The 23,214-nt window shown below is 39.2% G+C and overlaps 1 long non-coding RNA gene across 2 annotated transcripts in view; it reads right to left on the bottom strand.

The window, feature by feature from the left end:
- Nucleotides 1–9,005: 9,005 nt before the first annotated feature.
- Nucleotides 9,006–23,214, bottom strand: part of LOC135728179 (uncharacterized) — a 113,152-nt gene continuing 98,943 nt past the window's right edge. For both annotated transcript variants that reach the window (XR_010525421.2, XR_010525422.2), the window contains exon 6: nt 9,006–13,909. This is a non-coding gene — a long non-coding RNA (uncharacterized lncRNA). The remainder of the gene's footprint in view (nt 13,910–23,214) is intronic.

The raw sequence follows: 23,214 nt of genomic DNA, 5'->3' as shown, positions 1-23,214 counted from the left end.
AGGGCTCCACAGCACCTGGACTACCCTATCATCATAGCAGTATGCATTGCATGGCACCAAAAATCCACTATGCGTTCCAAAAATGATTGTTGATAGAAAGCTGAAGGAAAGTTCAGATTTCAAACTGCGTCTCTTACACCCAATGAAACAGGAACTCTAGCCGTTCGGAAAGATATAAGATAAATCATCGTTGGTTCCTGGAGTAAAAGTCAGCCATGTGCTTTGCTTTACAAGAGCAACACATGTGGGCTGCATTGAAAGCCGGTACAGGAAATGGGTGAGGGAGTTTAGATGGGTCACCTGGGGTGAGAGTATTTGAGCGAGAGAGAGAGTAAGCCATGGAAAAAAACAGAGACAGAGGGCGGAGTGAATCTTAAAGTTGAGTGTTACAATAATGGCCTTGATTGACTCTCTCTGTCTTTATGACCCCAGTAGACAAGCAGATGAGGAGACTGTTTGAAAGGGTGAAGTCTTACTGGCCCCTGTGCTTGCCACCCTGAATCCACACACACACACATGCACATAACCTGGGCTCTCTCCAGATGGTAGCCTGTGATCATTTATTAATGAGGAAGTTCAGAGAGTTGCTGCCAGCTGCTGCCAGGCTGCTCTGAAGGCCACCCACTACACACAAACACATATACACACATGAACACACACAGTATTAAACACACATGCTCTATCACATACAAGTTGTAATGACCAGGAAGCAGAATGGATTTTTAACTTAAAGGGGTAGCTCAAATAAAAATAATAATTCTGTCAAAATTTATTCAACATCATGTTGTTTAATACCTCAAAACCTGACTGTTTGTTCTAAAAAACACAAAGATGATATTTTAAAACATGTCTGGTGTCCATACGCTCTCAAAAAAGATATGAAAGCTTTCACTGGTGCAGCACCCTTTCCAAAAGTACACCATTAGTTCCAAATGTATGCATATCTGTACCTAAATGGTACATACAGTATGAGGACTTAGTATGAGGAATCATCCCAGTGAAGGCTTTTATACTTTTTTCTAACCGCGTACTATAGATGTCAGTATTGTGTAGTTAACAGCATTCTTCAGAATATCTGGTGGAAATATGACAAATTTATGTTAAAAGGTCTTAAGAGGTCATCTGTCAGTGCTCTCCAGCTTCCGTGATAAATGTCTGGTCCTCCCGTCCACATGTCCACATTCCTGGAGTCAAGCCTGAGCTGTTTTTTTTACTCTTGATGACATCATATTTGGCAAAGCTTGGTTCATACTGTAAATTCACGGTACATTCACACAGGGTGAAAGCGTTAGCGACGGAAGGCTTATATGAAGCGTGGCCAACAGCCAATCACAGTGGCCGCAACACATGCTCTGGTCTTGCATAAACGTAATTGGCTCGCACTTAGTTATTTGCATAAGGTGATCTGAAAAAATGTTCAACTTATGCCGTGAGCAACAGCAGTTACGCAACATTGACGGATCCACAATTCAGTTCGGCAATGCAAGACGTCACCTATTAAAAGTAAATGAGAAGTGTTTGTCTGTACCGTCACATGTGGGGGGGAATGGGTGTTAATGCTTGAAGGAGGGCGTGGCTGAAGCTTGGCACTGATGGAATCATTACGGTACATTCACATGGGGCGTAAGCGTTAACTCTTCCCATTCACTTTTAATGGGTGACGTCACTGCCGTTGCTCGCGGCAGAAGTTGAAAATTTCTCAACTTTTGAAGCAGCAACGCGTGTGTCAGTCAATCAGATCGCCTTATGCAAATAACCTAGGCAGAGCCAGCCAATTACGTTTATGGAAGACCAGAGCATGTGTTGCGGCCACTGTGATTGGCTGTTGGCCATGCTTCAGGAAAGCCTTCCATCAAGCGTTAACACTTTCACCCGTGTGAATGTACCGTTATAGTAACAACAGCCAATCCTAGGGGGCGCAACACATGATGCTCTTTTCTCCGGTCTTGCAAACGTAATTGGCTGGCTTTGCACTAGGTATTTGCATAAGGCATTCTGATTGGCTGACACCTGCATTGGAACTTAAAAAGTTGAGAAATGTTCAATTTCTGCCGCAAGCATTGCCAGTGACGTCAACGGATTAGGTTCCGCGTCGGTTTGCAACTTAGCTCATCTTTGTTTTTACCGTCACAAAAGGAAATATGGAAATAGTTTATTTTACCTGATGGAAGGGGTTCTGGTGGACCAATCACAGGGCTTGTGTTCCACTTAGAACTGACGCCCTGTTAAAAAATTTGCAAGGTGCACGTCAGGCTACACAAAGGCTATGGATAACCTACCGCGTAGCTACGACGTAGAGCTTACGCTCGACTATAAATCGGGCTTTAGCGCTTACACCCCGTTTGTCTGTACCATCACACTGGGGAAATGGGCATTAACGCTTGACGGAGGGCGTATCTGAAGCGTGTCCCTGACGCAATCGCCATAGTGACAACAGCCAATCACAGGGGGAGCACCACATGCTCCTCTGTTCCCCGGTCTTGCAAAATCTTCATTGGCTGACACCTGCATCGGCGCTTGAAAAGTTGAGAAATGTTCAATTTCTGCCGCGAGCAATGCCAGTGACGTGACACCGACAGATTCACAATTCAGTTGTGCAATGCATGATGTCCCCTATTCAAAGTAAATGAGAAGCATTAACGTTGCCCCGTGTGAATGTACCATTATGCTAATGAGCTATGAAGTTGTTAATATATCTGAGAACACCAGACACCTCTCTCCATAGTGATAACATGGAGATGACCTACAGCTGTGAACATAAACTCAGCTTACATCATAAATGTTATCCTATAGTAATCCTTTATTGCAATAGAAAGATTTTTTTCTTTGGATGACACGTGCGTTTTATTAAAATTCAAATGCATAAACAATGACACAGTTTAGCAATCTTAAGAGGTAAAATGCAGATCAGTTGGTAGACCATCCCATTAGCAATGCAAAGGTCATGGACTGATGAAAAAATAGATGTATAGTTTCAATGCACTTTGGATAAAAGCATCTGCTAAAATGCATTCATATAAAATTCCTTTCATTGTAGTAAATGTCCTGAAAGCACAATAAAGATAAAGACATCTCAATAAAATGCTGAGGTCAGAGAAAAGACCCATAGATGCTCACGATTGTGTCGAGATGGAAAGTCTCTTATCAGGTATATCTTCTTTTTATTTATATTGAACATCTACTTCACGGTTAAATTTGAAAGACGTGGTATTCATATAAAAAATTCATGGCATTGGAAAAAAAATGATTTAACCATAAAAATCACGTTGAAGACATGTTTATGATCAAGTGCATACTCGAGTGTCTTCAAAAATATGTTTGTACTTTTCATTTGATGGTTACAGCACTTGACATTATTACAGTCATTAAGTAAAAGTTTACACAAGAGATTCTACTTCTGAGAACGGAGCACATGTGTTTTAAACTTGATTTTAAATGATTTTCCCTTTCATCATTTTGGACATCTGTGTTTGTCCTGTAAAGACCATTCGTACTGCAGCATATGAGACAGTGACAAGAGATCTTTTAATATCCATGCAAAGCATAACAGCGCACATATACCAGCAAAGAAATGCCACATGAAAAGCCCAAGCTCACGCACACAGCAGTAATGTGTGTCCTGTGTTTTGCCAGATGTGGTGCAATGAAATATTCCCTTCTGGGAGAGGATTAATATACAGTTTCCGTGGCTGGTTCAGTAAGCCTCTGTGCTCGGTTTTCCTGCGCTTTATGTAATACCCAGGTCGACGGACCTCTCTTGACCTTTGTCGGCATTGAAATTCAGCATAGTCATAACCGAACAACTAGCACTTAAATCTGCGTGTTTTATTAAACAATCTATGGCTGAGCATCCATAAGCTATTCACTTAAAAATGCTTCATAGACTGTGGCTTGTATCTTGGAATGGAAATTCTGGTTTACTGGGAATTCGGGATAGTTAAAGCACCAGAATGGCTCCTTATTCCATCCCGGCTCCAGCTAAATAAAATAAACATGCCATAAGATTTTAACAAGCAGTAGGCACAGGATACGTCCATAAACACCTGAGGGCGGCCCGTTAATCTGAGTGCAGTCTAACTGAGCCACTTCAAATGTTCGGCTGTGTTTACTTCGGTGGGCGGAGCTAAATCGCACCATGTCTGGCACGCAAGTGCGGTGAACTGCATTTTGCTGATCTGCAGTGGGAAACTACTTTGAAACTGTAGTTTGTAAAGCCACAAGCTAATTGGAACTACAGTAATGGAGTACTGTAGGTACAAAGGAGTAGTTAGCAACACTAATGCCCCTAAACAACTTGTAATCAATAATCATAGCGTGAAAATCTGACTTTTTTCATGTTTAAGTGCTATAATTGGGTCCCCAGTGCTTCTATCAACCTAGAAAACCCAAAAGATCAACCCAGTAACTTTGTTTTGGTAAACTATGACTATGATTTCGGTAGGTTGGTTGTATTTTTTCTTGTTCTTTTTTTCATTAATACGTCTATTTGTTTATAGTTATCAGGTTTCCATAACCTATTTAGGTGCCGATGGTAGGCTACTTAATTGGCGCAAAACAAAGCGCACTTTAGCTTGTTTCATTAGCCCATTCATGACCCTGTTGTGATGTTGAGAGGTATGAGATAAAAAATAAAGCACTTTAATTGGAATTTTTAGCGTGTGTGATTTATGCATGTGCGGGTCGGGTAACGGTCCAAATATTAACGGGTCTGGGTAGGTGCGGATTAAATTTTGATATTATCAATGTTGAAGGGTCGAATCTGGTGCTGAACTTTGCGGGTAGGGGCGGGAGCGAGTCTCCAAAAATGGACCCATGCAGGACTCTGATACCGGCCCTTAATGTGCACTATCCAACCATGGCACTGCCATTTAGTGCAGAGAGAAAGAGAGAGGATAAATAATTAACAGCACAATTGAGTTTCAATTACAACAAACCACCATCATTGCGATCAGTGTTTGCATTAGTGATGTTAGGTTCTTGAACGAATCGTTCTTTTGAGCCGGTTCTCAGGAAGTAACCGGTCGATCCGGTTCACAAATCGAACTGAATCAAACTTTAGTTTTGGGCATACTGTAGGTTCCGGGTTGATGACTCATGACGCACAGCCAAAATAGCACGTTGGACTCAAAAAGAACTGAACGAAGTTTGTCGATGATTGCCGAGGCGAGGATTGCAGACGACTCTGACGGATGAGTTGCTGACACTGCGTGTGAATCACCGAGGATTTGAATGAGCCTGATGCGCAAAGTTTCTTTTTTTATTAGTTTCTTGATATGCTTGTTTTGTTAAAAAGCTTTAGTTTTGGTACGATTTATTGTGCATGCAAATCATATTGTAGTTTTATGTGTTGATATAAACGACTTTATTTGAATGTTTCATTGATATAGTAAATGCGTAGTGATGTCATTTCTTGATGACGTCAGGTACCGGTGAATCTGCTTTTTGAACCAATTCAATGAGCCGAACTGTCCGAAAAGAGCCGGTTCGCACAAATGAATCGGACTTTGCATCACTAGTTTGCATTTTATCAGCTCATTTGCATTTTAAAGGACACACCCAAAAAACGGCACATTTTTGCTCAGACCTCCAAAATGGGAATTTTAACATGTTGTAATAAATTATCTATATAGTATTTTGAGCTAAAACTTCCCATATGTACTCTGGGGACACCAGACTTATTTTGCATCTCAAAAAATCTCATAATATGACCCCTTTAAAATGAAATTTCATGCAAATATTCAGATTACCTTATTATGTACTCACCCTCAAGCAATCCGAGATACACATGTCCATCATCTTTTAGACAAAGACATTTTGAGTTATTTAGTAAATGTCTTTGCTTTTCCAGTAATGGGAGATCAGGACTTCTGCCTTTAAACCCCAAAAATTGCATTCATCCTTCACAGAAGTAATCCACACCGCTCCATGGGGTTGATAAAGGTAATTTGCGAGTAATCGATGCAATGTTGTAAGAAAAATATCCATGTTTTAAACTTTATAAATTATTATATCTAGCTTCCGGTAGCGATGCCATCTTGGACTCTTCATGAGAGTCACTGTTTAACATACTCATGGCAATGAAAACTCACTACATGAGTCGAAGATCGTTCCATTACCGGAAGCTAGTTATTACAGTTTATACCACGGAGTTGTTGAATGCTTTTTTTGATTGGCTGAGAAATGCTCCATGGGTGTTGATTATTTTCTGTATATTGCACACCTAACTTGTCAAATGTCTTAAAAATACACACCAGAACAAAGTTTTTGGTAACCGTATAGGCGGAATAATTGACTCCGGTCCTTTGGATTATTCAAAATAACACTTCGCGTCGTGCCGCATTACCACCTTGGGTGTGCATTACTTTTTAATATTTCAAAGGCCCGTTGTCAATTATTCCTTACTTATAAAGTTTGAAATCTGGATGTTTTTCTTACAAAACCGCATCAAATACCCACAGAAGACCTTTAATAACCCATTGGAGCCGTGTGGATTACTTCTGTGAAGGATGAATGCACTTTTGGGGTTTAAAGTTAGAAGTTGTTCCCTGATTCCTGTTTTCTACCATTATAAAGCTTGGAAGAGAAAGGACATTTACTAAAATAACTCCAAATGTGTTCGACGGAAAGATTATGGACAGGTGTATCTCAGATTGCTTGAGGGTGAGTAAATCATGGGGTAATTTTAATATCTGGCTGGAATATTGCTCCAAAACTCACCTTTGAGCATAATAAGTAAGGGATAATGTATAGGGGGTATTGTATAACACTGAATGGGCTTAATTCGCAACAACAATCTGCTGCCTGTACATTATCCTGCTTATAACACAGCTATTAACCTAATACGTTAGGTACGAAACATTCGTTATTCATTTGAAATATTTAATTTTCTCATTTTGAACCAATGCAGACCTTCTGCATGGAAAACCCGCTTACTTTTGTTTTAAGATAAGACAAGACGATCAAATGTCACCAACACTATTTGGTTTAATCGTTTGTAAATATAATGTCAGTGTGGATGTTAACAGATTAAAGCATGTACACTGCATGTTTAAAATGGTAAACATTGGGACAGTTTCCAGGACAGGACTTATCCTAGTCCCAGACTTAAATGCATGTTTGAGCTACTTTAATTTTAAAAACCTTGTACTTACATATTTTAACATATATCATTGTCATTGTTTTGTCTCAAGATCCACACCAGTACAGTTTTTTGTAAGGTTTGTAAGGTTTGTTTATAAAAACTTCTTAAATGTCCTAAAATAACAAAGGCCTAGTCCTGGATTCATCTAAATCCTGTTCGGGAGACCGCCCTATTGTGTATTTTGGACTGTAATTGTCAATTCTATCAGATTACTATTACTGTAAACTATCCTAACATGGTCAAGTGCACGATGGTCATACACAAAGTGTTCATGTGTCTAAAAAGTCTGTTAACATTCGAAAACATCCCAGTTAAACCAAATCCACATAAAGTGTAGTTAATCATCTCAGTACAGACAAGCATCTGGTTAAAAGAGACACTTTCCAAGGTGCACAGCTTTAAAATCTCCCATTTATATTTTTACAGGATGTGAGAAATCGGAAACTGCAGTCCATATGTTTTAAACATGTCATGCTTTTGAATCAGACTGGATCGGATCAGCTACGTGACCATGTTCTTAATAGATGACTGATGAAACCAGATCCAGTATATTTGATTTCCTCCACGGTTATAGAGGGAACCAAATCATGGCACACTCTTATGGCCCAAGACAAACACACTGACCAGCTGAGCCACAGCCTGGCAGACAGGCAGACTGACGCCTACTGCATCCACGGGGCTCAGAGCAATAAGGGCAGATGGTCCAGACTGCAGACTCATGCTGAGACGCAGGCGTCTGCGACACCTTATCGAAACAAACACACACGAGCGTGAGTGTGTGATTACGCGCTGGTCTTTATAACTCGCCAGTGCTCGCCAATGCAGCCTGTATTTTTGTTATATAAGCAGACAAACCGACAGGCAGGTGACCCAGTAATAACTTTTCCGCCTTTGTCAGATAAAAATGCAAAGTCGTGCCAGCATGCACTTTTGATGTGATGCTGATGGTATCTGGATGTTTTTTTTTAGTACAGAGCGACTTTGAGAGAAAGAGAAATGAAGGTCTGTTTCTTCGCCTTTCCATGCAGGTAGAAACTTATGAAAAGCCTGAACTCAGCATGACTCAAACCAGATGTGTGGAGATCTTCGCACACAAAGAAAACCTGCAAAAACATGATATGCCTGTATAGTGTTGAGTATTTTTACAACACAAAATGGACTAGCTTCCCTTAAGTGTTAATAAATACACAATTGCTAGTTTAACTTCATTTGACACTCAGTGTTGTGAAACTACAGGGTGCTTCTTAAAAAGGTTATGTAGCCATTATAACAGTTTGTTTTATTCATGCAACAGGCTATTTATTGTATAGCAGGGTTGATGCCAAGCGTGCCGCACAAGCCCTGAAAAGTGAAGCCAAAACGTCTCGATCGCCCCCCAGTGACTGGTCCCAGTATAGGTCATAAACCCCGCCTCCCCATGTTATTCAATGGGACTTGAGACCAACTAAAAAAATTAATTACACTTCAATTATCTTTTTTCCGAAGCTGGTTTCTGTCATTTTTGTAGTTTTTATCACACTGATGTAAATTCAAATGTTTGTTTTTAAAATAGGTTTGTGTTTAGTTAGTTATTTAATGATATAAAAACGGTGGTGTCACGTCATGATTGACAGCTGTGATATCGTGTGATATGCGCATTCTACGAGAGCGAGGGCGGGGTTTTGACTTCGCGGCTTCCCTACCTGCTCACTACTGCGCATGACTGGTCCCGAAATCGCTATTGCGCAGACTCAAGACCCAAGATGTCAGCGCCATATCGGGACCCTGGCGGCTTCACTTTTCACCAATGGAAGAGAGCGAACAGGCGTTGTCCATCTTTTTTTTACAGTCTATGGTTGATGCACAACACATATTTTTTATAAGTTAATTTATTTTTACACATGTACATGAGAGACACAAATAGCACCGTTTTGCCAAATGACCCCAGAATGCATTTGTTCTGTGTTAATGACACCCAAGTAGCAGCAATTAAACAGGTAAATGTGAATTTAACTTTGACTTTAATTTAAAAGGGGAAATCTTAACTTCGCTAACACGCCTGCATTTTTACGAGGCGATAAAACAGGTCGAGCGAACGAGCAGAAACAGCCGAAGGTTCAAAGCAAGAGGTGCTAAAACATTTCTTCTCTGGAGTTTCCCTCTTGCATGTTCATAAAACATCATTACAGTCGACCTCAATCACGAGGAAACGTTGCTTTGAAGCCCAGGCGAGCTAACTAACCCTGTTCCACCTAAATGAACTCCAGACATGCTTGCATGCATGCACGAGTATGAATCAAACCTGCAGTGCCCGTGACTGTTCACAGGGGGCGCTGTTTAACACGAGATGAGCTGGGGTCTGGTGAAAGGGAATCAATCATTTTCTCTTTTCTGTCTTTCCCCAAAATAAAAAATAACAGATGGAGTGAAAGTCTGTGTCTGTTTCTTAAAGGGGAACTGAAAGACTCACTCACAATTTAACAAAAACACATAAAAACCTTTTCAAAAAAAAAAGATCAAAGATCTACGGTAGCTTAATGGTTTCAAAGTCTCAGTTGACATTAATTTATGCTTAAAGGGATAGTTCACCCAAAAATAAAAATAAATTCATAATTTTTTCACTTTCATGTTGTTTCAACTAGTATAAATATTTTTTTTATACTACAAAGGGAGATAATTTGGGGAATGTTTGTAACCAAACCAATCATGAGCCCCATTCACTTCCATAGTAGGAAAAATAATATGGAAGTGAATGGGGCTCGTGATTGGATTCCAAATATCTCCCTTTTATTTTTGGGTGAACTATCCCTTTAAATGAACCTCGATTCAAGTTTACAAGGTTGTCTTTGAATGGAAAGTTAAGTGCTTAACTGAATTCCTGAACTTTCTTTATGTTTATGCATCATTTTACAATAAACAGTTTTTGATCACAGCCTTTGAAGGCCATTTGCCCTGCAGGTAGGTCTGCAACGAAAGCCTGTTTTTCTTTGACGGTATTCCAACAGAATCTAACTGAAGTTAGTAATTCTTTTAGCATTGTTCAGGAGCCCCACGGAGGGCGGCAGATAGAGCCGGTGTTGGTGTTGGTGAGCTAAAGCTAGGGGGAGTACAAATCCCTTAAAGAACTTAAGGCTGCCTGTAGTCCTCTGCTAGGCGGTGGTGGGAACCAAATCAAAGGAGTTTGTGAGGCAGATCAGCCCCAAGCCCAAATTGATTTTATACACAGTAATACACAGACAGAGTGAGAGGAAAAAAAAACTCAAAGATGTGAGGCAGCAAAAACGGTAATGTAGAGAATTAAATGAACAAGTTGAAGTACTGTTTAGTTTATTGATAATTGGAGGATGCAAGGTACTTCAGCCCAAAAAGATCATGTTTATGTTTAGCCAGTGCTATCTCATGGCAGTTCGTACATATTTTACGAGGTGCTAATTTGGATTAATTTATACAACCACATTCTTACATTTTTGTATGATTTGCCATTGCTCCTGTAACGTTAAAGCTCCCGTTCTTTCTGTGATTTTGAAGCTTTGATTGTGTTTATAGTGGGCAATATAACATGTGTTCGTGTTTCACGTGTAAAAAACGCGGTATTTTTCACACAATTGACTTTTCTCTATAGCGCTGTTTTCACTGTCCTCAAAACAGGCTGATGTCTTCCTTGTTCTATGATGTCCCTCCTTCAGAAATACGTATCGAGTTCTGATTGTGTAGTTTGAATAGTGATTCGATAGCTGCTTAGCTTAGTAGAGCCGTTTGAGCCAAAGCTGATGACTGACGTATTCCTGTGGGCGGAGTTTAGTCAACGAACCATTTTACTGACATCATTAAAGCAGGAAGTAGAGGGCTGTAGTCCAAACCGGCCGTTTGCTGTAGGCTTTGAAAGAGGAATTCTATTAAAGAAAATATATCGCCTGGCAGTGAACTTTGAGCTTTATCATTTTACAGATATTATTTATACTATTATAGCAACATTACACACTAACTAGGGTTTAAAAAATGGGATCAGGAAGAACGTGACACTGATCACACAGCAGGGCATGATATAGTCAAGTAAAAATGTATTATTTTATTCATGCCCATGGCACGAAATTGCGCATTTTTTGTGCCTTGAGCACGAATGTCTTTTTCGTGTCCGTGGCACGACTTTCTTTTTCATGTTATTTTATGTATTGTTTTCTTCTTGTTTGTTCCTATTTTCTTACCATTGTTGCTTGGGGTTTGGGTTAGAATCACTTTCTGTGACATTTTTAGACATCCCAACTAAGGGTGTCACGATTTCTATTTTAAAGCGAAATCGATCAAAATTAAGTCACAACCTTGCACTTCCAATTAAAAAATGGAATCGTTGATACTGCCACGTCCCATGTCACTTCCGGTCGGCTTCCCAAGTGGTAAAAAAACATGTGTTGAGTGCTGTGAGTCAACCTCCTCTAACTTAGCTAACTACAGCCAGTCAAAAGATAGCATGGCAGATGCAGGAGAAACCACGCGAGCTGCGCTTTAAATGGGAAACAAGAAACAGCACGCGCCTCTCGTCTTCAGCTAAGTCGTTTCTCTGAACTGAGATCAGTTTAAGTTTCACAACAACTTATTTCAGTTGCTTAAGAATTATGAAAACAGCTTTTAAACACGACTTGTTGGGGTATAGTCTCAATATAGTCTAATCTTGTCTGACGGTAATAAAAGCGTGTTTTAAGGTGCAAAGTACTGACAGGAATGTTCATCTGACAGGAAGTTTCGTTTTATCAGGTATGTGCGTGTACCATATTTTTCCACTGGCAGCACGACTAACATGGAAGGGCATCCTCGAGTTCAAGGTCTAAAATGGCATAGAATTTGATTAGTGCTTTCAAAAATTTTTTAGAAATCGACAATTGAATCAAATCCTGACCTTAGAAGCGAAAATGTATCCGTATCGAGGATTTGGAGAATCGTGACACCCCTAAACCCCAACTCTAAACCCAACTCCGGACGAGAATAGTTTTAAAAGTGGAAGAAAAACATGTAGAAACCAATACATAAAAGTACATCCTAACCCAAACACCAAATCTAACCCCAAGCGACAATGAAAATAGGAAGAAAAAAAACAATAAATAAAATGACACGAAAAAGAAAGTCCTGCCACGGACACAAAAAACTATTTTATAAATTTGTGCTAAAATGACCTGAAATAGACATTCGTGCTCAAGGCACGAAAAAAGCTAAATTACATGCCATGAACACGAATAAATGAATCTATTTTTTGTGACTACAACACGAATTTCTATGAGATCATGTTGGACGTTAGGGGTGGGATTTTGTTAGTGTTTTTTTATGATAATAAAATGTTTTTGTACGATTCACTTGTACGAACTCATACGAATTAGCCAACTCGTAAAATACGTACGAATCTTCATGAGAAGTCCTGTTTGTAAAACAAAAGTTTCGAAAGATAGTAATTTTTTAGATTCCAAACCTTATCGTTGACATCTTAATTGATACAAGACAAAAACAAAGTATACTTTAAACAACTCATTTGAATAAACAATTCTTTCATCAAGATGCAACAAACAACAACTAAACGACAAACGTCTTGACTTCCATCCCTGCATTTCACTTGTATGATTTGCCTTTGCCCCTGTGACATTGGGGTTAGGATTAGGTTTTCGTTTTTGGAGATTTACTATGAACAAATTAGCCAACTCGTAAAATACGTAAAAATTCTCATGAGAAGTCTTGTTTGTAAAACTAAAGTTTCAAAAGATAGTCATGTTTTAAATGCTAAACCTTATCGTTTACATCTTAATTGATACAAGACCAAAACAAAGTAGACTTTAAAAAAAACATTTGAATAAACAAGTTGAACATCAAGACACAACAAACAACAACTAAATTGCAAACTGTACTGTAGACTTTTTTCAACATCTTAAGCCAAACATCTTAACTTCCATCCCTGCATTTCCCTTTTATGATTTGCCCTTGCCCCTGTGACATTGGGGTTAGGAGTGGGTTTTTGTTTTTGGAGTTTTTATGATAATCATATGTTTTTGTACGATTTACTTTAACGAATTAGCTAACTCGTAAAATACAGACAAATTCTCATGAGATTAGTCAGGTTTAGACAAAGGGCTGTTTGTAAAACAAAAGTTTAGAAAGATAGTCATGTTTGAGATGTTGAACCTTATTGTTGACATTTTAATCGATACAAGACAAAAACAAAGTAGTTTTTTAATAAACAATTTGAATAAACAATTTGAACATCAAGACGTAACGAACAACAACTAAATCGCAAACTTAAGCCAAACATCTTGACTTCCATCCCTGCATTTTGCCTGCTCTCTGCACACGCTGAGAAATCGCCTCAGACCATGTTCAACATCAAAAACAACAGCAGAGATAGAGCGATTCACCTGCTCCCCTCTCTCCACGTCTTGATTCAGAGCGGATCGCTGAGCCACAATAGGGATCAAAGATCACCTTTGAAAATAAGGCCAGGGGTCGGAGTTCGCCATGGCTCAACGCCCTGTGGCAACTGGAATGATAATAGAGTTGCTTGGATTCGGCCCTGGCTGGTGCGAAGACTTCCTGTGTGGAGAGGCCTATTGTTTATGAGCCTCGAGGGTTGGACAGGAGCAGAGAGGAGATGAGACTCCTTCGGCTCCTCTTTGCTGATGCTGGGTTTCTTTGGCTTCTCTCGAGGAGTTCAGCATTCCTTTTGGCGTGAACTTTGGCCGTTTACTGTGTCTCGCTGTGTCCTGCCCACCAGTGATGAATGTTCTTACTGAGCCAGGCGCCAAAAAGCAGTTTCTGAGGGAAGAAAACAAAGCAGATGATTGGTTCAATTCTGCAGCGATTGCAGTATATCTTACAGAAAACCCTGTGGAAACTAAACAACTGGGAGTAGAAACAAATATGGACTGTACACACTGAAAACTAAATCACAACCATAAACCAAATAGATGACATCTGAACAAAAGTATTCAAAATGGCATACTACCATACTATTCCTAAGATTTCTGTAGTATGGAGTATGTACACTATACGCTTAGCATTACGCTCACTATTTGACCTTCCGATTCCAGTGTGATGAATGAACAAATACAGTTGCGAGTTTTATCTCTAAGTGGGTGTTTACACAACACCATTTCCAACTGAAAACGTAAACGTGTTTTGCATTTTGGCTGTTTATTTACACAACGACAGCATTGTGGGATCCCGTAAATGCAAACAATGAGTTTCAAAGTGTACGTTTTTTTCTAAACAATACCATTTTCTTCTCCGTGCAAAAAAAAAATACTTTTATGAAAACCAGTACAACAACAAGCGGTAAAGCAATATTTACATACAGTAAATTCATAATATTACGTTTTTTGTAATTTCCGTTTAAATCGTGGATCCTTTTCCAAAACATTTTCATTTTTAGCACATCTTTGATGTGTAAACATTCCCATCATTTAATTATTTAATTTAACTGCCAAAAGATATATTTTAATCTTGTAAAATTAGATTACTGGATACTACTTAATAATAAACATTCAACGTCATAATAATATGTGACAAATTTACTAAGGTCATGTGATAACTGGGTATAATACCGTATTTCCCAGACTTAAAGTCGCAGTATTTTTCATAGTTTGGCTGGTCCTGCGACTTATAGTCAGGCGCGACTTGTAAGTCAGTATGAATACATTTTGACATATATGAACCAAGAGACAACATTACCGCATACAGCCACGAAAGTCTGCTGCTCCTGTTTTTATGTAATTCAGTGAATTCAGTGATGTGGATTGACCAGCCTGCGAACCTTATTCGCATTGGCTTGTTCTGTTCATTTAGCCTGATAACTGATAATGTTACGTTAACATACGGACATATATTCAGCCTGATGTTCTGTGTGCTATTGTTTAGTTGAAAAACTTTCCTTTCCAGATTAAATGTCTGTTCTTCGGCTTGGATTTTGTGAAATCATTTTCTAAATAAATGCGACGTGTAGTCCATTGCGACTTATATATTTTTTTTTCCTCTTCATGTTGCATTTTTGATTTATGCGACTTATACTCCTGAGCGACTTATTGTACTGAAAATACGGTACTAATGTTTAAAACATTTACTTTAAGCATATTGTTTTACATGCTAGTTAAAAAAGTAAGCTTTATATCCGGCATAGTATTTAGTAAATGACTATTTCCAGTCTGAACATAACTCACTCAAATTGGCTTGAACTCCTTAAGCATAAACAACAACAGATTGGAGTTATGCAAATTATGGTGTCATTACTTTGTGGTCCAGCAAACCTTGGTGAGATTGACACATGTATAAGCTCAGAAAACCGATGGTTACATCATCGCAATTATCTGTAGGCAACACAGGGGCACACTGAGTTTTGTGTTCCATACAGTCACCATGTTCTCAGAAAAAGCTGCGCCAAAATTAAATTGAAACCATTTCGTCGGGGAGCCACATATGTACACATTAAATTACAGCACGCTGTAGTAATTGGCTGGGTCGGCATGAGCAAAGGTGGATATATTGGCTCTCTCAGCGTGGGTGCACCCAGCAGAGACAGTCCAGATGACTCAGTAGGTAGTGCAGAGGGTCTCCGGCTGTGTATAGACTGAGAGGAGTCTGTGGTTCAACCACTGGGGGGGGGGGGGGGGTGTTTGTGACCCTCCATGGGATTTGGCAGGGCTGGACCATTAGATCTTATCATCAATCAGACCTCCGGTGTTCTCGGCACAGACGGTGACTATAGGGGAGGATCATCACGCATGCATAAATTGTCACTTTCCTGACAGGTGCGGAGCACTGAACACGGAAATCGGATGCATGTTTGCTAGTCAGTGATATCTTTCATGTTAACAAGGGAAGACTGCTGATCTGACTTTAAGCTGGAGACCCGAATACAGGAGGGAATCAATCACACCGGGACAACTATCGTATGTTGTGGTCTTAAATGTGAAAATTCATAAATATCCTTGAAGCTTTCGGTTTTTATGAAGATCATATTGAAGTAATTCTGTGAAAACGCAAGTGATTGCCATTTGTGGCTTCAATTGTAAAATGAGCTATAAATAAAAGATTCAATCCAAAATGTAGCCTTTATCAAATTCAAAAGTCCTCATTAAGCATTCAAGCCAAGTCTCATTTCATTTCCAAATGCAATTAAGGGTGAGCCTTTAAGGATAAAGTAAGCTTGTTAATAAGTTCACGGAGTAATGAAAAACAGCCTTGTCTTCATTGCCGAAGTGAGACTACTGAATCTAATAACAGGCCTGTGACACACCAGCGGCTCTGAGATCTGCACCTGCCAACTTCCTGGGGTAAAAAAAATGGAGCTGTGTGTTTTTCTCATTACCAATGCAGACTTCAACTCTGACATCTGGGGTCTCAACACCAAACAAACACATATGATCAAACATCATATAACGGCGTCATTGACTGATAATGGCAAGGTTTATGTGCTGGTTGAATAACGAAAGATATTTTGGGTATTTGGTGTATATGTGTGTACAGGTACAATAGTTGCAAACAAATCAACATTTTGCTATATATCAGTGTATTAACTCATACCCCGCAAGCCATTTTTTTAAAAGTTGCCCGCCAGCATTTTTTGTGATTTTTACAAAAGTTTCACAAAATGCCTTCTAGGAAATTTTCCTTCTAAAAATATATAAACATACAAATATATCAAATGAAAGAACAGACCCTCTGCTTTCAAACAAACAATAAACGGGAAATGTGTAAAAAAAAACGTATATCTATATTTTTTCTCTCCTTATAAAGTCTTAAATATGGATCTTTTTTCGTCAGCAATAAAAAATTTTAGCAAAAAGCTGAAATAATAGCATTTTTGTGAAGGATTTTTGTTAGAGATCAGATTCAGAATGATTATCAAAACATACACAGAGTTTAAAATGAGTAAATCACTTTTTAAGTGTGTCATCTAGTGGATGATCGCGGTATTACAGATTAACATAAAACTCATCAGGAAAATGTTTTTTTCTCCAAATTTTTTCTCCAAATTGACGAGATAACTCGTCAATGGCGGGGAAAGAGTTAACAAAACATGTTGCACACAGACAATCTAAAGATTCATGACACATTTTATAAACTTCCACCAAATATTTAATAATTTTCATAAAATCTGTACGCATAGGTGAGTTTGTTGAGAAACAACAAGTTGTTTTCACACTTGATGAATTTCCATTCAAGATTTGCACAAAAACGTTATTTTCTAAATGTCAAAAGGACAACGTCTTTATTTCTGGATGTTATGCGACTAAAATACAATTTTGTTATATGGCGATAAGTAATTCCAAAAATGATGGCGACGAATGTGTGTTCGACTCAATCCAGCACCGTGCAGACCGACATGTATATGACATTAAACTACAGCGAGAGTGATTCAAAAGCATACAGAGCAGTCGACTCGCGAACCGTTATTGCTGTATTTCTATGTCATGTGCTTGATGGTTCCTGTGACTCCACATGAAGTCGAACACACTCCAATCAAACATACCGCACCACATTTGTATATATGGTCATGTGACTTTTAGTCATTTAAGTCAGGTGACCTGTAAATGCATTTTCCATTGCAGTTTTGCAATATATTCCTTATATTCCTTTTTTGAATTGCCTGTATACCACCTCACCCATGCATAAAACTTTTTTGCAATAAATAAGAGTTTATGCGAAACTTCTATGTTTCCATTGGGCGCATTTTCAATTTGCTTTATTAATTTGCATTATTTGAAGGGGAAACGCAGCTAGTTACTAGGAGTGCATATTAGCACCAAATGTACCTAAATGCTACATATTAGGACCTTTGTGAAGGCCACTGCTTCAGTGACAGCTAGGGAAGCGAGTTGACCACTTTTTCTTACTGTGGATTCACACCAGCCGCGGAAGAGGCGGCAAAAACGCGCTATTCGCGCGTAGTTGGACGCTTGAACATTTGAGTTCACTCGCTTCATTCTCGCGTGAAAGCCGCGGGTGAAATTCTAGTCATTCGAGAAATTCACGCGGAAATCCGCGTCATGGGAGGGGCTTCTGCGACTCCGCGGAGACTACACCACTCCGCTTGCTTCCTGTAATCACGTCACTACTACAGCAAGCTCCTGATTGGTTAACGCGGCGCGGAATTCCGCCAAAGTTCAGATTTTTGAACTCGCGCGTTTCCCGCGGCAAAGCTCAATTCGTGCGGAACGCGCGGAACGCCCCGCGCCATTCGCGCCGCGGCTACCGCGTGTACTGCGCCGCAGGATGCCTAATCGCGTGTTTGCATTGACTTAACATGTAAATCATCCGCGCTTGCCGCCTCTTCCGCGGCTGGTGTGAATGCACAGTTACAGTGCGCCAAATATTTCAAACACAAAATTTGTATGTGATTTACTTTTTCCTCCAAAGTAACATGTTAAGCTATTAATTACATTTTTAAAGCTCTAATATTATAAAAACCAAATCTTTCCACATCCTCCTGGAAATGTTTTAATGTAAGTACACCCCTGAAGTACCGTGCACGTTCCCTGGTTGGAAATTACTGATCTCATCTGTTTGGCCAAATTTGGCAATTGTGGTAATTTTCTCTCATTTTCCAATCTTATAAAACCACTATGATTATCGCTTGTAGCTATTATGATGAGAATCTGCACTTTTTCATTTCGTAAGTTCTTAAACGGTGTGTGTGTGCAAAACTGCTATTAACTCGAACCCGTAAACTCAAATTATTATATTCTATACAGGTGACAAACACAACATTAATAAAGAATTACACTTGCGGTAGTTAGGGAGGACTCTGAACGCAACACAAAAATCTCTCTGGAAACAATTTTCCCAGCCGTGCCTCGGGCCAGAGATGAAAAAGTGTCAATTATAAATTATGTCAGTCTCAGTTACCCTGAGTAGGGTTTATGCATGAGGCTTTTAGGAAGACGGACAGCATTGGTTGATTTTAACAATGCCAGCAGCCGTCGCTTTGTGCCACTGTCCACCACTGGATGTGACCAGATGTGACAGACTACACACAATGAATCACATTTGCCAACAACAACAACAACAGCTATATGCACCGTCCTTATTTATTTACACACAAGCCCCATGCCAACCACCCTTTGGCAAAACCATTGGAAATGTGTGTCTCTACAAGCTGACATTTCCAAATGTTTGAAGCTTTTGGAAATGGGACAAGTTGTTGATCTTCTTTGCGTTAAAACTTTGCGTTCAACTTTGACTTCAAGGACATTCGTTCAGCCCTGGACGGGAGCCATTTCATCAAATCCGTATGCATAAGTGGGCTTATTTAGCAACCGACGTGTTGCTTTGAATATCTGGCCCCCCTTGAATCCAGATGTCAGAAGAAAAGAATGCCTGCACCCTGCGAAGGTCTTCTTTCTCTGTCCCACAAAACCTGAGAGGGAAGTGAGTCCCCACTGAGCAGGAGCATGGATCATGGTAATTGCCAGCGGTACCTTGGGGCCAGAGCGATGAGCTCATTATTTTTCCCAAAACCCTCAAGTCTCACAAAACAACAGCCGGCCGACTGCGGCTCTCGTTGGTGAGGTGGGAGCAGTGGGCGTGTGTTTGTTTGTGCATCTGTGTTGTCTTACAGTCATCCACTCTTCTCAAGTGTCTGTGAGTTCTTATTGTTTTCATGATAACAAGTAAGTCAAATATAGCTTGCTACAAAATAAAAACCATTTCTCACAAAGCCTCGCTTCTCCGACTTGAAAAGCAATGAATTCTCTTTGAAAATCATGCTTTGTTTCAGATGCGCGACTCTAATGAAGACAGATTTCCCCCTATCTGTCTGTCTATCTAGCTACAGTATGTGACCCAGTCCCAGCTGTAGTCATTCTTTATGATTTACCATTTTATACATAAAATCATCCTACATAATGTAAAGAACATTCTGTGAATATCTTTAATATTGATGAAGGGCATGTCAGAGATTGAAATCAATGCTTATTAAGCAAAGGCATTGACTAGTTTTATGCTCTTAATCATATTACTATTACTGTAGATTATTAGTCTTCTGAGTATGAGACTCAATTATTTATTCATTTACTTTAAAGGAGTGCTTTTTGACACATTAAGACTAAATTAACAGTTAAGGGTTAATTGTTTTAACATCAGGTAAGGGTTGTAAACTGCATGTCTAGAGAGGTGTGTGACTTTAATGGTGACAGTCAGTCTGTGCTGGAGTAATGATATCAGTTGACAATATGGGAGAGTTACCCCAAAGGTCTCTGTCCAGTACTGTGCACTCGGATGGGATCAAGAGTGGGAGCTGGCATTGGTCACTTCTTCCAGATACTCACCTGCAGCACAGAATGGATCTGATGCCACTGTGACAAAAAAAGACACTGGAATTTTGGGGTATGTCCCACCTAACCACATGGGGCATGCAAGCCCCTTAACTAATCCAACAAGCTAACTGCTTGGATGTTGGAGATGGCCACTTTTTGTCTCGCTGGTAGGTCTTTTTGGAAAGAATACTTGACAAATTGATACTGACTGTGGACAGTGAAAACTTGTAAATTGGTATAAGCACTTGTACTATTGCCTCCCTATGACAAATCACTTGATTGTTTCCTTATCTTTGTAAGTTACTTTGGATAAAAGCATCATGTAAACATAGGATACAACAAATATTTTTTTAAAGGGCACATATTATGCCTATGTTTATGCAAGTCTTAGGTGTGCCTAGAATGTGCCTGTAAAGTTTTAGCTAAAAATACCCCAAAGATCATTTGTTACAGCATGTCCAAAATGCCCCTATTTGGGTGTGAGCAAAATTAAGCTATTTTTTCATCGCCTGTACCTTTAAATGCAAATGAGATACTGCCCTCACTCTGGGTAAAACAGATCAAAATCCTGTGAATACAGTCTAAGATAATAGTATATTTAGCTGCATTAGCGATACAGCGTGCTAACGAATACATTTAGAAAAGCTTTTGAATAAAATTGGGCGGGGCTTTATCGGTGTGACATCACATTAACAAGAAGTTTGCATTATTAGTTCACCAAAACCCTCAAATCTACTCACCCTCATGCCATCCCAGATGTATTGGACAATGTGTTTCTTCAGTTGAACACAAATGGATAATTTAACTTATCCCATCATGTTGTCTTCTTGTAGGTCAACATGGCAAAGCTCCATAAAGCACATACATACATCATTAACTCTTTCCCTGCCATTGGTGAGTTTACCGTACTTTCCGGATGTTTATTTAGAAAATGATTCTAAAGTTATTCAACTAAACAATAGCAGAGAGAACAGCAGGCTGAATAGAAATCTGTATGTTAAAAGTAATATTATCATAGATAACTTACCTGGAAGGTTTAATAGGCTAAATTAAACGAATAAGCCAACTAGCGTGAAGTTCGCATACTCATCATTCCACATTACTGAATCCATTGATTACATAAATACAGGAGCAGCATATGGCGGACTCTCGTGGCAGTACACAGTAATGTTGTCTCTTGCCTCATAAATGTCAAAATTAATTCATACCGACTTACAAGGCACACCTGACTGTAAGACGCAGCACCAGCCAAGTTATGAAATAAAACGCGGCTTATAGACCGAAAAATACGGTAACTCATCAATAAAGACAAAACGCTTCCCTGCCAATGAAGAGTTTTTCCACCAATTCTTATTTCCGCTATTATCCACCAGGTGGTGCTCTTACACAACTTATAAAACCTGGAATTATTCCCTTAGGGCAAACACTTCAATCTCTGTGTATGTTTTAATCATCGCTCTATCTCTATCAAAAGTCCTTCACAAAAATGCAATTATCTCAGCTTTTTGCTCAAAATTTGATATTTTTGAAGAAACTTGCCCGTATTTGAGAGGTGATAAAAAGAGAAATAATGAAGGTAGGATGAAACATTTATTTATTTATTTTTGAAAGCAGAGGCTCTGTTCTTACATTTAATATGTAGTATATTTTAGAGAAGTTAAAGAAGAAGATTTTCTGGAAGGCATTAAACATTTGTGAAAATCATAAAAAATACTGGCGCTGGCTGGAAACATGTTTCAAAAAACGCTGGCAGGGAAAGAGTTAAAGTAATCCTAATGATTCCAATAAGTTAATATATATGAACTCTAAAGCAAAATGATACATTTATAAGAGAAAATAATCCATATTTCAAGCGTATTTACCAATGAACACGTTGCCTATTAATGTAAACATTCAACGTGTATAATGTGTATTTTATTAGACATTTAGTCCTTGTTTAAAATGTAATTCTTTTGCAAGCTGACACATGGCCCTGTTTAAAAACTCTCATCATTGCTCATCAGGCTTTAGTTTCCGGTACAGACTCTACAGGGATTTTTAGAGCTAGTCACTTAAGTTAAACAAAATGTGACTGATCACAACCCTTATCACTCTGGAGCAACAGGAAATGACATCATGACAACATTGCTTGGCTGATGGCACCACATGAATGCACAAAGTCACAAAGCCTTCAGTAACAACAAGCAGAGTATGTTTCAAACATCTACTTTAATATAATAGTGTTAACCTAATTTAAATGTTGCATATTATTTTAAAGAGCCCCTATATGTTGCTAAAAGAATGTTATTTTGTGTATTTGGTGAAATCCTTACCTTACTAATCTGTTACGTCATGCTCAAGCCGCGCTGCTAAGGTTATCGATCAGCTTGGTCAGCTGCATTTTCATGGTTAACAAAAAACCGTACATTATTGTTGCTCCTCTATTCCCTGCCTCTCTGAAACGCATCAATTTTATACAAAGTCAATTTTGTACAAAGTTCAACGTTCCGAAAGGCACGGTGTGCTCCGATTGGACAGCTATCCAGTGCGTTGTGATTTGCTGAATAACTCCAGCATCTGGCGGAAAAGTGACGCTCATTACCATATTTGGAAGATCAGCTTCCAATGCAATACTGACAGGAGTAAATATCGAGGTAAATTTGATCCAGAAAATGCAGATGACCAAGCTGATCGATCAACCTTAGCAGCGCGGCTTGAGCAGGACGTAACAAATTATTAAGGTAAGAAAACTAATGATGTAGTACTCGAGACTTTCTCGGTTTTCTTGGTCTCATCTCGGGTTGTTCCTTCAAAGACTCGGTCTTGACT

This window comes from Paramisgurnus dabryanus, chromosome 13 (assembly GCF_030506205.2).
Source record: "Paramisgurnus dabryanus chromosome 13, PD_genome_1.1, whole genome shotgun sequence".
In the NCBI taxonomy this organism is placed as follows: Eukaryota; Metazoa; Chordata; class Actinopteri; order Cypriniformes; family Cobitidae; genus Paramisgurnus; species Paramisgurnus dabryanus.
Note: the sequence above shows the minus strand (reverse complement) of the source record. Positions and strands in the feature narration are given on the sequence as shown.